Below are 15,587 nucleotides of genomic sequence, written 5' to 3'. Positions count from 1 at the left end.
CAGTCTACATATCTTTATATCTCGTTCTTTGTTGACAACAAAACGATATAGACTAATTCCTCATCTACATAAATTGTCAACAGTGATTTTAAATGCGGGTGAATTTTCTACCGAAAATACATCCCCGCTCGCCCTTCGCCGGTGGAGAGGACAGCACCAACGACAGTTTGAATACGATTTAGTGGCGCTTGCCTGCTTCGTCGCTGGGTAACAGCGTTGCACGGTTTCCGTGATTCTCCTCCGACTGGCATAGACCTAAAATATGCTGTGCTTGTGCGATTGCCTCTTTCGCTCGCTCACGCTCCCTCCTCTCTCCCGGCGGGGCGCGTGCACAGTGTCCTAGCAAGATGTGTCGCTGTGACAACGCTCGAGCATCCCTACTCTGTCTCTTCGGAATGTTGCTTCTCTTCTAAAAATGTCTCGTCTTTCTCCCATCAAGTGCTTTGTCATCTTTGAAGAGCATCACTGGTGTCAAACGGACGAAAATCCACTATTCCAAATTAGTGGCCAACACTAGGCTACCTTTTTTTCCCCCCCTCCGTAAACTCCGTTAGGCTACAGAACTAGTCCGTCTCCTCTCTTCTCGCATTAGAGAAGGCTGGGGAGATCATGCATCAGGTTGACGTCAGAGGATGTTAAAGCGATACAAACCCATTGTATAGCCCTCGCTCCCTTCTTCAAATGAGAAGAATAATCTCCATGGGACCCATCCTGTCCTATCACCGGCTTTATATCGGTCTGTCTGACTATCCATGTTTCTCTTCCCCTAATCGTTTTTTTTTTCTTCCTGTGGGAGAAAACCTCACAATTGCACAGCGACTGGATCTGCTGTAGCCCATACAGTCACATCATTGTTGATGACGCTCTTGCACCTGTTCTATTGGATCTAGTGCAACAGAAGCACATGCCTCTTAATCTAGTAACACAGCCCAACATCTGGCATAACTAGGCTCCAAAATGATTCCCATGGCAAGGGGCTCGAGCTACACCCTGCCAAATATTGCTTGAGAGAGATCGCCTCAGTGTCCGTCAGGTTCATCAGTGTCTATCTTTACATTCTACATTGTGATTAATTTATTTAGTTGCAATGGCTTCTATCATTCTTTTTTTTCATGCTGATTTCAAATTGTCAGACTATGTAAATGCTCATACATGCTTATAACAAGTAATAAAGCACTATAGGCTAAGTGTTACCATAAACACTGAACAAAAATATAAATGCAACATGTAAAGTGTTGGTCCCATGTTTCATGAGCTGAAATAAAAAATCCTCTTTCAAATTTGGTGCACAAATTAGTTTAGATCCCTGTTAGTGAGCATTTCTCCTTTGCCAAGATAATCCATCCATCAGACATGTGTGACATATGAAGAAGATGATTAAACAGCATGATTATTACAAAGGTGCACCTTGTGCTGGGGACAAAAAAAGGCCATTCTAAAATGTGCAGTTTTCTCACACAACACAATGCCACAGATGTCTCAAGTTGAGGGAGCATGCAGTTTGCATGATGACTGCTGGATTGTTTACCTGAGAATGCTGGAGAAGTGTGCTCTTCACAGATGATTCCCGGTTTCAACTATACTGGGCAGATGGCAGATAGTGTGTATGGCGTCATGTGGGCAAGCGGTTTGCTGATGTGGCAGTGGGATTATGGTACGGGCAGGCATAAGGTACAGACAATGAACACAATTGCATTTTGTCGATGACAATTTGAATGCACAGAGATACCGTGACGAGATCCTGAGGCCCATTGTTGTGCCGTTCATCCTCCGCCATCACCTCATGTTTCAGCATGATAATGCACGGTCCCATGTCGCAATGATCTGTACAGAATTCCTGGAAACTGAAAATATCCCAGTTCTTCCATGGGCTGCGTACTGAGCATGTTTGGGATGCTCTGGATCGTCGTGTACGACAGCGTGTTCCAGTTCCAGCAATATCCAGCAACTTCACACAGCCATTGAAGAGGAGTGGGACAACATTCCACAGGCCACAATCAACAGCCTAATCAACTCTATTCGAAGGAGATGTGTCGTGCTGCATGAGGCAAATGGTGGTCACACTAGATACTAACTGGTTTTCTGATCCAAACCCCTACCCTTTATTAAGGTATCTGTGACCAACAAATGCATATCTGTATTCCCGGTCATGTGAAATCCATAGATTAGGGCCTAATTTATTTATTTTAATTGACTGATTTCCTGATATGAAAATCATTGAAAATGTTTATATTTTTGTTCAGTGTATATTTTATACAACAAGAGAGAGCTACACCTTTATCTCCTGAAAGCGTCCCTCTGATTTGGCTTCACCTTGAGTCGACTGGTGTTGGTGGATGTGCTGTACTCTCACCTCCCCATCTCAAGGAGGAGAGGAAGAGAGAGACAACACAGATAGAGAGGGGGACAGGTCGACTGACACGGTTACTATCTCCCCTACCAAGACAAATTGTCTACCGCCATTGTATCTGTTGGTTGTACATTCCCCAGTGGCGTTTCATCAGGCCACCTAGGATAGATCACATAGGGGGAGGGAGGGAGCAGGGGGCACACACACATACATAAACACACAGACACACAAACATACAGTGCCCACAGAAAGTCTACACTCCCTTGAACATTTTTCACATGTTGCAGCCCCCCCAGAAAAATTGCATAAGTCTCCACCCCTCTCAGTTAATACTTGGTGGAAGCACCTTTGGAAGACATTACAGCTGTGTGTCACGACTTCCACCAAAGGTGGCTCCTCTCCCTGTTCGGGTGGTGCTCGGCGGTCGTCGTCGCCGGTCTACTAGCTGCCACTGATCCTTTTTTCTTTTTCGATTAGTCTTGTCTGTTTTGTTTGTGCACCTGTTCCTTGTTTAGGTTGATTAGTGTGGGTATTTCTTTTCTCTCTACCCGCTTTGTTTCATGCGGGTTTATTTTTGTTTCCCTGTTTTATGTTGGGTGACGTTATTTTTGTTCATCTATTTCATTCAGGTTATGTCCTTAGGATTTTTGTTTTATTGGTCATTTTCGGACTGTGTATTTTGTCCTGTGCCTGTATGGTTTTGGATGGACTTTAATAAATTCTTGTGATTGCATTTATCTCCTCTCCTGCGCCTGACTCCTACACTCACCTCTCGTCGAGAGACGTGACAGAAACATGCACCAATATTATGGAGTCAGCAGGAGCAGACACGCCTTCCCCATCCATGGAGGAGCGTGTAAACCAACATACAGCCGTTCTCCACCAGTTAGGAATGGCTATGGATCAGGTACTGTCGAGACTAAAGAGATGGGAGAGGAGTGGTATCTCTACACCATCATCAGCCACTCTTCAGCCTGCACCACCACCCTCTCCAACGGTATCCAGTTCCAGCGGGATTCGACTCGCGCTCCCGAGGGAGTACGATGGAGCGGCTGCCGGGTGCAAGGGGTTCCTGCTCCAATTAGAACTTTACCTGGCGACCGTTCGCCCAACTACCTCAGGAGAGGAGAGTGTTAACGTCCTCGACTCCTGCCTTTCGGGGAGAGCCCTGGAGTGGGCCAATGCAGTTTGGGAAGGCCCAGACTCAGTGAGGCAGTATTACCCAGAGTTCACCCGCCACTTCCGGGCTGTGTTGGACCATCCACCTGAAGGTAGAGCGGCGGGTGAACGTCTGTTTCATCTGAGGCAGGAAACAAGGAGCGCACAGGACTTCGCGCTGGAGTTTCGGACCCTGGCCGCAGGCGCGGGGTGGAATGAGAGGGCCCTGATAGACCATTGTAGGTGTAGCTTACGAGAGGACGTCCGCAGGGAGCTAGCCTGTCGGGACACCTCCCTTACCTTGGACCAGCTTATAGACATGTCCATTCGACTGGACAACTTGCTGGCTGCCCGTGGGCGTCCTGATCGGGTCCTGCTCGTTCCACCTCCCAGCCCACCTGCTCCGATCCCCATGGAATTGGGAAGTGCTGCCGCTAGGCCGACCAGAGGAGGAGCCTTTTCCTGCACCAGTTGTGGTCGCAGAGGACACACTGCTGACCGGTGCTGGAGGAGCTCGTCAGGGAGTCGAGAAGGCAGGCAGAGCGCTGCTCGAACACCCCAGGTGAGTACGTACCAAACTCACCCAGAGCTCCCTGTTGGTAATATGTATGTGCATGTCTCCTTTCCTGAATTTTCCCCTCACTCCCAGCATAAGGCGCTAGTAGATTCAGGCGCAGCAGGGAGCTTTATTGATCGTGGGTTCGCTAATAAGTTAGGGATTCCCTTGGTCAGTTGGACCAACCATTCTCCGTGCACGCCTTAGATAGTCGACCACTAGGGTCAGGGCTGGTTAGGGAGGCCACGGTTCCACTGGACATGGTGACGCGAGGGGGGCATGAGGAGCAGATTAGTCTCTTCCTCATTGACTCTCCTGCGTTTCCAGTGGTGCTGGGGTTTCCCTGGTTGGCTGATCACAATCCTAAAATTTCGTGGAGACAGGGGGCTCTAGAGGGGTGGTCAGAGGAGTGCTCAGGTAGGTGTGCACGTGTTTCCATCGGTGCGACGACGGTGGAGAGTCCAGACCAAGTCTTCACCGTGCGTATTCCCTCTGAATATGCCGATTTGGCTATCGCTTTCAGTAAAAAAGAGGGGGACCCAATTACCACCACATCGACGAGGGGATTGAGCGATAGCCCTCCAGGTTAACGCTGCACTTCCTAGGAGTCACGTGTATCCCTTGTCACAGGAGGAGACAGTGGCTATGGAGACATATATCACTGAATCTCTGAGACAGGGATACATTCGGCCATCCATGTCACCCGTCTCCTCGAGTTTCTTTTTTGTGAAGAAAAAGGATGGAGGTCTGCGTCCGTGTATTGACAATCGAGGTCTAAATTCCATTACAGTGGGCTTCAGTTACCCACAACCTCTCATCACCACGGCGGTGGAGTCATTTCACGGAGCACGCTTCTTCACAAAACTGGATCTCAGGAGCACGTATAACTTGGTGCGTATCCGAGATGGAGATGAGTGGAAAACCGCGTTTAGTACCACATCTGGCCATTATGAGTACCTCGTCATGCGGTATGGGTTGAAGAATGCTCCAGCAGTTTTCCAATCCTTTGTAGACGAGATTCTCAGGGACCTGCATGGACAAGGTGTGGTGGTCTACATCGATGGCATTCTGATCTATTCCACTACATGCGCCGCGCATGTGTCCCTGGTGCGCAAGGTACTTAGACAATTGTTGGAGCATGACCTATACGTCAAGGCCGAGAAATGTGTGTTTTCCAAACAATCCGTCTCCTTTCTGGGGTATCACATTTCCACATCAGGGGTGAAGATGGAATGTGACCGCATTGCGACCGTACGTAATTGGCCGACTCCGACCACGGTAAAAGAAGTGCAGCGGTTTTTAGGTTTTGCCAATTACTACTGGAGGTTTATCCGGGGTTTTGGACAGGTGGCTGCTCCCATTACCTCACTGCTGAAGGGAGGGCCGGTGCGTTTGAGGTGGTCAGCGGAGGCGGACAAAGCTTTTGGTCGTCTGAAGGCTCTGTTCACCGATGCTCCCGTCTTGGCATATCCGGACGCCTCTTTGCCATTCATAGTGGAGGTGGATGCGTCTGAGGCTGGGGTTGGAGCTGTGCTCTCCCAGCGCTCAGGCACACCCCCCAAGTTCGCCCCTGCGCTTTCTTCTCTAGGAAGCTCAGTCAGGCGGAGCGAAACTATAATGTGGGGGACCGGGAGTTGTTGGCTGTGGTCAGAGCCCTGAAGGTGTGGAGACATTGGTTTGAGGGAGCGAAACACTCTTTTCTCATCTGGACTGACCACCGTAATCTGGAGTACATCCAGGCGGCGAGGATACTGAATCCCCGTCAGGCTAGTTGGGCAATGTTTTTCACTAGATTCCGCTTCACCATCTAGTATAGACCAGGTTCCCAAAACACTAAGGCTGACGCACTGTCCCGTCTCTATGATACTGAGGAGCGGTCGATCGATCCCACTCCCATACTTCCGGCCTCTTGCCTGGTTGCACCGGTGGTGTGGGAGGTGGACGCGGACATCGAGCGGGCATCACGATCAGATCCCCCTCCACCAGGTTCTCCAGCTGGTCTGAAGTACGTTCCGCTTGGTGTTCGCGATAGATTGATCAGATGGGCTCACACGCTACCCTCCTCTGGTCATCCAGGTATTGATCGGACGGTGCGTGGTCTTAGAGAGAGGTAATGGTGGCCCACTTTAGCTAAGGACGTGAGGATGTACGTCTCCTCTTGTTTGGTGTGCGCTCAGTGTAAGGCTCCTAGACACCTGCCTAGAGGGGAGTTTACAGCCCCTTCCTGTTCCACAGCGGCCTTGGTCCCACCTGTCGGTGGATTTCCTCACCGATCTTCCTCCATCGCAGGGGAACACTACGATCCTGGTCGTTGTGGATAGGTTTTCTAAGTCCTGTCGTCTCCTCCCTTTTTCCGGGCTGCCTACAACCCTGCAAACCGCAGAGGCCCTGTTTACACATGTCTTCCGGCACTATGGGGTGCCTGAGGACATAGTTTCTGATCGGGGTCCCCAGTTTACGTCCCGGGTGTGGAGGGCGTTTATGGAACGTCTGGGGGTCTCGATCAGCCTGACGTCTGGTTTTCACCCCGAGAGTAATGGGCAGGTGGAAAGAGTTAATCAGGATGTGGGCAGGATTTTGCGGTCATATTGCCATGACCGGCCTGGAGAGTGGGCGAGGTTCGTCCTATGGGCAGAGATGGCCCAGAATTCACTCCGACACTCTTCCACGAACATGTCACCGTTTCAGTGTGTGTTGGGCTATCAGCCGGTCCTGGTACCATGGCATCAGAGCCAGATCGAGGTTCCTGCAGTGGAGGATTGGGTGCAGCACTCAAAGGAGACCTGGAGAGCCATCCAGGAGTCTCTTAAATGGGCTGGTGGATGGCAGAAGGTGAGCGCTGACCGCCACCGCAGTAAGGCTCCAGTGTTCGTGCCGGGGGACCGGGTCTGACTCTCGACCCGAAACCTGTCTCTCCGCCTGCCCTGCCGGAAGCTGGGCCCACGGTTTGTAGGGCCATTTAAAGTCCTGAGGAGAATAAACGAGGAATGTTATAGGTTAAGACTTCCCCCTCACTATCGTATTAACCCCTCATTTCATGTGTCTCTTCTCAGGCCGGTGGTAGCTGGTCCACTGCAGGACGCTGAGGTGCGGGAGGTTCCCTCCGCCCCCTCTGGACATCGAGGGGGCACCAGCGTACACTGTACGGTACATCCTGGACTCTAGGCGCCGGGTGGGGGGCCTGCAGTACCTCGTGGATTGGGAGGGATACGGCCCGGAGGAGAGGTGCTGGGTAAGGAGGGGGACATCTTGGACCCATCATTGCTGAGGGAGTTCCACAACCTCCGTCCTGATTGCCCTGCGCCTCGTTCCCCGGGTCGTCCTCGAGGCCGGTGTTGGCGCGCTGCGGGAGCCGCGTGTCGGGGGGGCGGGTCTGTCACGACTTCCACCAAAGGTGGCTCCTCTCCGTGTACTAGTGGTGCTCGGCGGTCGTCGTCGCCGGTCTACTAGCTGCCACTGATCCTTTTTTCTTTTTCGATTAGTCTTGTCTGTTTTGTTTGTGCACCTGTTCCTTGTTTAGTTTGATTAGTGTGGGTATTTATTTTCTCTCTACCCGGTTTGTTTCGTGCGGGTTTATTTTCGTTTCCCTGTTTTATGTTGGGTGATGTTATTTTTGTTCATCTACTTCATTCAGGTTATGTCCTTAGGATTTTTGTTCTATTGGTCATTTTCGGACTGTGTATTTTGTCCTGTGCCTGTATGGTTTTGGATGGACTTTAATAAACTCTTGTGATTGCATTTATCTCCTCTCCTGCGCCTGACTCCTACACCCACCTCTCGTCGAGAGACGTGACACTGTGAATCATTTTCATTAAGATTCTAACAACTTTGCACAACTCTTAGGGCTACACACACTCATTGGCCAGTTTTTAGGTAAACCACCTGATTCACGGAAATGGTTTGCTCCTACCGACAGTGAGTCACGTGGCCGTGGCTTGCTATACAAATTTGGCTTACAGGCCTTGAGGCATTCAGTTACTGTTCGATTGAACGTTAGAATGGTCCAAACGAGGGACCTAAGCAGCTTTAAGCGCGGTATGACCGTCGGTGCCAGGCGTGCTTGTTCCAGTATCTCAGAAACGGCTGGCCTCCTGGGCTTTTCACGCACGGCAGTGTCTAGAGAATGGTGCGACAAACAACAGCTCGTTGATGGAGATGTTGAAGGAGAATGGCAAGAATCGTGCAAGCTGACAGGCGGACCACTAACAGGCAAATAACGGCGCATGTACAACGTTGGTGGGCAGAAAGGCAACTCAGAACGCACAACTCGTCGGTCCTTGTCACGGATGAGCTATTGCAGCAGACGACCACACCTATCAGCTAAAACATGAAGAAGCGGCTCCAGTGGGCACGCGATCACCAACCCTGGACAATTGAGGAATGGAAAAACATCACCTGGTCTGACAAATCCCGGTTCCTGTCCATGGTCCCATCCTGCCTGGTGCCTAGCCAAAATCCAATCAAACATGCAGGCAATCATTTTATAAAGACTTCCATGTGCAAATTAAACCAATAGCCTATTTATCTCATGTTCTATTGGTTTCTTTCATAGTCCAGTAGCCAAAGGCACAATCCTAGTCAAATTAGCAACCCATGCTAGTTGATGAAGACTTAGATCTCACCTCTTTCTAAATTCCTAATGGATATTTTCATCTTCATCACATGAATCTGCTCATAAAGGTGTTTTCCTGCTAATTGCATTATGAAACGACCAATCGCGAGTAGCCTACTGCCTTGTGCACATTGCTGTGCTTATAATGTGAAGAAATAATAGTTTATCAACATTTTATGCTAAACGTTCTGATCTGTTGCATGTGACTCATTGCTATTTAACATGTCTTGGGGATATAGCCTATGCCTACTGGTTGTATGAATTTGTTATCTATCGTCCCACAACTGCCCCAGAGTCTGTTTGGAATAGGATATTTCTTTCTCGCACAGAACGACAAGCTGACCAATAAAATCTGTATACTTTCTACTATGGGTGATAGTAGATTGACATAGTCCAAATTCAAAGTAGACAGCCCTCAGCACTTGAATGACGTTTTACATCGTCACATCCGAGTGTACCTTAAATGTCCCTTGCCCAAGCGAGGGAGAGTGATGATCAGAGAGGCAACGTCCTTGGTGGAAATCTAGAAGTTGAGCTTAAAAACAACCAACCTAATGCTATTAATGTACCTAGCCAGCTAACGTAGCTATCTAGCATTCCTGTCAGGTAGCTAGCTACAGTAATCTATAGCTGGTTAGCTAGTTTTCTGGTTTAGTCATTTATTCCAATACATTTCAGAATTCCCAAAAATATTTTTAGGAATCGAGTTACGTTTTATAAGCTCCTCATTATGAGACTAAGCCATTTTGCAAACGTTGTCTATATATATTTTTTTTTTAGAAAGCAAGCTTCATAATTTTGTCTGCCATGCCGAAAATGCAGCTGCGTTGATTGAATTTGACACTTCGCAGCCACCAGAGTTTGACACGTGACTATAGCTTGCATTGAATTGTGGGTCATATTAACCCCACAAGTGATCAAAGTTCTTCACTCAGTCCCTCGAGCTAAATCGAGAGCCGAGGGCGGCAACGTTTCTGAATTGGACCTTCACTTAAGATGGCAATCAAACTGCATCCGGTTTCGACGGGGATTTCCCCTAGGGAAGTGATTAGGGCGAGGAGGTACAAATAACATGTTTGGACGGAAGCCATAGATTAGTTATTTCTGTTCATTACTTGTCTTGTTGGCTGAGGAAAAGTAAATGTGGGCAGTTATTCTAATAAAGGCGGCATGTGGGTTTCAAGTTTGGGGAAGTACATTTTCACCATAAAAATGCACCTTTATAATCAAGCATTCCATGCTTTCTCGCATTTGTAGACTTATGTAAAATAGCCTAATATTCCTAATGTGATAATTAGATTGGATAGTCATAATTTAGGCTAATAAGATAGCATAACTCAATCACTGTTTAATGCATCACGTAGTGGCTAAGAGTATTTTTTTATTTAACCAGGCAAGTCAGTTAAGAACAAATTCTTATTTAGAATGACAGCCTACCCCGTCCAAACCCTAACGATGCTGGGCCAATTGTGCGCCGCTCTATGGTAACATCCTGGAATTGAACCAGGGTCTGTAGAGACACCTCTGAGCACTGAGATGCAGCGCATTAGACTGCTGCGCCACTCAGGAGCCCCAGGGTATAGGCTTAGGCTATAGCTTACATTTCTTCTCCTTTCTTTGCACAGGAAATGTTGGCCTTTTATAAACACATTTAATGCCATTCTACTACACTTTATATGACTGGAGACATTAGCAAAATCTATTTTTAATAATAAATAAATTACAGGGTAGCCTACTCTGCTGACGCTGACAAACAGATCAATAAAAACGACTTTGTTAATTAAGATAAGTTGAACATTTTGACAACTAAAAGACAGATTGGAGTCTTTTTCTTGTCTTCCCTTTACAGCAATAGCCATTAGTTTTCCAAAACCTTTTTCTGCGATTGTATGTTTACATGTTGTGATATGGGTCTTTTATTTATTTATTATAGTTTTTTTTTTACATTACCCCCTTTTTCTCCCCAATTTGTAGTTACGATCTTGTCTCATCGCTGCAACTCCCCTACAGATTTGGGAGAGGTGAAGGCCGAAACACAACCCTGTCAAGCCGCACTACTTCTTGAAACACTGCTCGCTTAACCGGGAAGTCAGTCACACCAAAATGTCGGAGGAAACACCGTCCAACTGACGACTACAGTCAGCTTGCAGGAGCCCCATCCACCACAAGGTGTCGCTAGAGCACAATGAGACAAGGAAATCCCGGACGACGCTGGCCCAATTGTGTGCCGCCCCATGGGTCTCCCGGTCACGTCCGGCTATGACACAATCTGGGATCGAACCCAAGGCTGTAGTGGCGCCTCAGCACTGCGATGCAGTGCCTTTAAATGCTACGTCACTCGGGAGGCCTCTTTCTGATTTTCACTGACAGTCGCAACTCAACAATCATTCTAATTGCTCATTGGAATTCGGTAAGAATGAATCAGGCCGTTGATTCCGAGTTGTTCCGTTAAGATGAATTACCATGAACTAAATGTGATTTCTGTCATTCTGAGAACCGGGGGTGGACATCCTAGTCAGGTTACGCAATCAATGCATATGGGTCTGGTAAATTTAAATGCTGCCGGTCAAATATTTGGGGCCACATTTTCCTAACAGAAGTACATATATACACACACACCCTCTCCCATTGAAAGTGTGGAGACCCCAGCTCTAGGGGTCTGACAGACAGGGCAGAGCAGCCTTTAAGGTACTTCAAAGGGCCTTTTCCCCGGTCACTTACTGAGAATGAGGCCGTTCAAACAGGCCTTCACAGCACAGGAGCTAAAAAGGATAAGCACCATAGAGTAATTCTCCACAGAGCGACCAGATAGCTCCCCTGGGGCTTGCACCGGCAAGGGTTGGCCTAGCTACCTCACACACACACAGAGAGAGAGAGAGAGAGAGAGAGAGATGGGAGTTAGGTGTGTGTGTGTGTGTAGGTGTGTGTGTAGGTGTGTGTAGGTGTGTGTGTGTGTGTGTGTGTGTGTGTGTGTGTGTGTGTGTGTGTGTGTGTGTGTCAAATCACTGTTAGACTTAACAACAGGTGTAGACTAAATGTGGAATGCCTACTTACAGGCCTTTCCCAACAATGCAGAGAAAAAGGAAGGAATAAATGCACAATGAGTAATGATACAGTAACTTGGCTACGGTGCCTTTAAAAAATATTCATACCCCTTGATTTATTCAAAAATGTGGTAGTGTTAGAGCTGAACTCAAAATAGAATAAATCTAGTTTTTCCTCACCCATCTACAAACAATACCCCCATAACGGCAAGGTGAAAACATGTCTTTAGAAAATTTGGCTAATACAGAGCATTCGGAAAGTATTCAGATTCCTTGACTTTTTCCACATTTACGTTACAGCCTTATTCTAAAATGGATAAAATTGTTCTTCTCCTGAGGGGGAATAGGCGTTGTCGTGCCCTCTTCATGACTGTCTTGGTGTTTTTGGACCATGATAGTTTGTTGGTGATTTGGATACCAAGGAACTTGAAGCTCTCAACCTGCTCCACTACAGCCCCTTCGATGAGAATGGGGGCATGCTCGGTCTTCCTTTTTCTGGAGTCCACAATAATTTCCTTTGTCTTGATCACGTTGAGGGAGAGGTTATAATCCTGGCGCCACAAAGCCAGGTCTCTGATCTCCTCCCTATAGGCTGTCTCATAGCTGTCAGTGATCAGGCCTTCCACTTTTGTGTTGTTTGCAAACTTAATGATGGTGTTGGAGTCGTGCTTGGTCATGCAGTCATGGGTGAACAGGGAGTACAGGAGGGGACTGAGCACGCACCCCTGAGGGGCCGCACTGTTGAGGATCAGCGTGTTGTTACCTACCCTTACCACCTGGGGGCGGCCCGTCAAGAAGTCCAGGATCCAGTTTGCAGAGGGAGGTGTTTAGTCCCAGGGCCTTAGCTTAGTGATGAGCTTTGAGGGCACTATGGTGTTGAACGCCGAGCTGTAGTCAATGAACAACGTTCTAACATAGGTGTTCCTCTTATCCAGGTGTGAGAGGGTAATGTGGAGTGCAATAGAGATTCATTTGTGAATCTATTGGGGTGGTATAGAAATTGGAGTGGTTCCAGGGTGTCTGGGATGATGGTGTTGATGTGAGCCATCAACACCATCAAAGCATTTCATGGTTACAGATGTGAGTGCTACGGGGCGATAGTCATTTAGACAGGTTACCTTGGTGTTCCTGGGCACAGGGACTATGGGTGGTCTGCTTGAAACATGTAGGTATAACAAACATGGTCGGGATAGGTTGAAAATGTTAGTGAAGACACTTGATCCAGCTGATCAGAACATGCTCTGAGTATGCATCTTGGTAATCCGTCTGGCCCTGCAGCCTTGTGAATGTTAATCTGTTTAACTTCTCTAGGGTAGGGGGCAGTATTTTCATGGCTGGATGAAAAACATACGCAAATTAAACGGTCTACCACTCGGGCCCAGGAACTAGAATATGCATATTATTAGTAGATTTGGATAGAAAACACTCTGAAGTTTCTAAAACTGTTTGAATGGTGTCTGTGAGTATAACAGAACTCATATGGCAGGCAAAAACCTGAGAAAAATCTAACCAGGAAGTGGGAAGTCTGGTGCTTGTAGTCCTTTCAAGTCATTGCCTATTGAACACACAGTGACTTAGGGTTCATTTTGCACTTCCTAAGGCTTCCACTAGATGTCAACAGTCTTTAGAAAGTTGTTTGAGGCGTCTATGGTGAACAGAGAGCGAACAGAGGAAGTTGGAAGTTGTTGACCTAGGAAAGCAAATGAGTTCATTGGCGCGCATTCACGTGAGAGTTAGCTGCGTTCCAAAATGTTTTTCAAGACACTGGAATCGTCCGGTTGGATATTATTGAAGTTCTAAGTTAAAAAGGCCCTAAAGATTGATGCTATACAACGTTTGAGATTTTTGAACGAACGTAAATATAACTTTTTTTAAACTTTTCGTTGTGACATTTTGGGCGCGCTTCCTACACTTGGAGTAGCTTACTGAACGCGGAAACAACAAGGGGTTATTTGGACATAAATTATGGACTTTATCGAACAAAACAACATTTATTGTGGACCTGGGATTCCTGGAAGTGCCTTCTGATGAAGATCATCAAAGGTAAGTGAATATTTCTAATGCTATTTATGATTTTAGATGACTCCAAAATGGCGGGTATCTGTATTGCCTAGTGTATTTTTCTGACGGCAGTACTCAGATTATTGCAAAGTGTGCTTTCCCTGTGAAGCTTTTTTGAAATCTGTCACAGCGGTTGCATAAAGGAGATGTTCATCTATAATTCTTTGAATAACAGTTTAATATTTTATCAATGTTTATGATGAGTATTTTTGTAAATTGTTGTGCTGATTCACCGGCAGTATTGGAGGCAAAATATTTTCTGAACATCACGCGCCAATGTAAAAGGCTGTTTTTGGATATAAATATCAACTTGATCGAACAAAAAATGCATGTATTGTGTAACATGATGTCCTAGGAGTGTCATCTGATGAAGATCGTCAAAGGTTAGTGCTTCATTTTAGCTGTATTTGGGGTTTTTGTGACACATCTCCTTGCTAGGAAAATGGCTGTGTGGTTTTTCTTGTGTTGGAACTGTCCTAACATAATCTAACTTTATGCTTTCGCCGTAAAGCCTTTTTGAAATCGGACAACATGGTTACATTAAGGAGACGTGTATCTTTAAAATGGTGTAAAATGGTCGTATGTTTGAGAACTTTGAATTATGACATTTTGTGGTTTTGAATTTGGCGCTCTGATTTTTCACTGGCTGTTGAATAGTGTGAACCGTGGGTGGGACGCTAGCGTCCCACCTGCCCAAGAGAGGTTAAAGGTCTTACTCACATCGGCTACGGAGAGCACGATCACACAGTCATCTGGAACAGTTGGTGCTCTCATGCATGGTTCAGTGTTTCTTGCTTCGAAGTGAAACATAGAAGGCATTTTTAGCTCGTCTGTTCGGCTCGCGTCACTGGGCAGCTTGGGGATGGGTTTCCCTTTGTCATCTGGGATCATTTGCGAGCCCTTCCACATCAAACAAGCGTTTGAGCCGGCATAGTAGAAGTCGAACTTAGGCCTGTATTGGTGCTTTGCCTGTTTGATGGCTCGTAGAGGGATTTTTTTATAAGCGGCCAGATTAGTGTCCCACTCCTTGAAAGCGGCAGCTCTAGACTTTAGCTCAGTGCGGATGTTGCCTGTAAATCCATGGCTTCTGGTTTGGATATGTACTGTACATACGGTCACTGTGGGGACAACGTCGTTGATGCACTTATTAATGAAACTGGTGACTGATGTGGTAAACTCCTCAATGTTTTCGGATGAATCCCGGAACATATTCCAGTCTGTGCTAGCGAAACAGTCCTGCAGATTAGCATCCGCCTCATCAGACCACTTCTGTTTTGAGTGGGTCACTGGTACCTCCTGTTTGAGTTTTTGCTTGTAAGCAGGAACCAGGAGGATAGAGTTATTGTCCTATTTGCCAAAGGGAGGGCGAGGGAGAGCATTGTATGCATTTCTGTCTGTGGAGTAAAGGTGATCAAGAGTTTTGTCGCCTCCATCTCTCGACTTACTCAAGTCTGCCGTCCAATCTTACCGATGCATATATCCATGTCCTCGTTCAGCCAGGACTCAGAGAAACATAGAATATTACAGTTTCTCTGTGTGTGTGTGTGTGTGTGTGTGTGTGTGTGTGTGTGTGTGTGTGTGTGTGTGTGTGTGTGTGTGTGTGTGTGTGTGTGTCCATCACTGTTGTTCATCAGAGGGGAGTGGGGAAGGTGTTTTAACCTGCGGTGGGCTCAGCTGTTAGCTATTCAGCTATCTTCGGTGGTCCATTAACTCTTATGGCTGCCCTGGGTCTATCACGGGGTGTGTTTGTGTATCTGACGCTCCTGTGTGATTGTGTGTGTCCCTGTGTGTGTGTGTGTGTGTGTG

The 15,587-nt window shown here is 47.1% G+C and overlaps 1 protein-coding gene across 4 annotated transcripts in view; it reads right to left on the bottom strand.

Annotated features, from left to right (window-relative positions):
* nlgn2a (neuroligin 2a) overlaps positions 1-603 on the bottom strand; it is a 229,347-nt gene extending 228,744 nt beyond the window's left edge. For all 4 annotated transcript variants that reach the window (XM_045721730.1, XM_045721731.1, XM_045721728.1 and 1 more), the window contains exon 1: positions 1-603. This exon is cut by the window's left edge and continues 470 nt beyond it. The gene's annotated coding sequence lies outside the window, so the exon portion shown is untranslated.
* Positions 604-15,587: the final 14,984 nt, after the last annotated feature.

This window comes from Salmo salar, chromosome ssa07 (genome assembly GCF_905237065.1).
Source record: "Salmo salar chromosome ssa07, Ssal_v3.1, whole genome shotgun sequence".
Lineage (NCBI taxonomy): Eukaryota > Metazoa > Chordata > Actinopteri > Salmoniformes > Salmonidae > Salmo > Salmo salar.
This window is presented reverse-complemented; position numbering and strand designations above follow the sequence as displayed.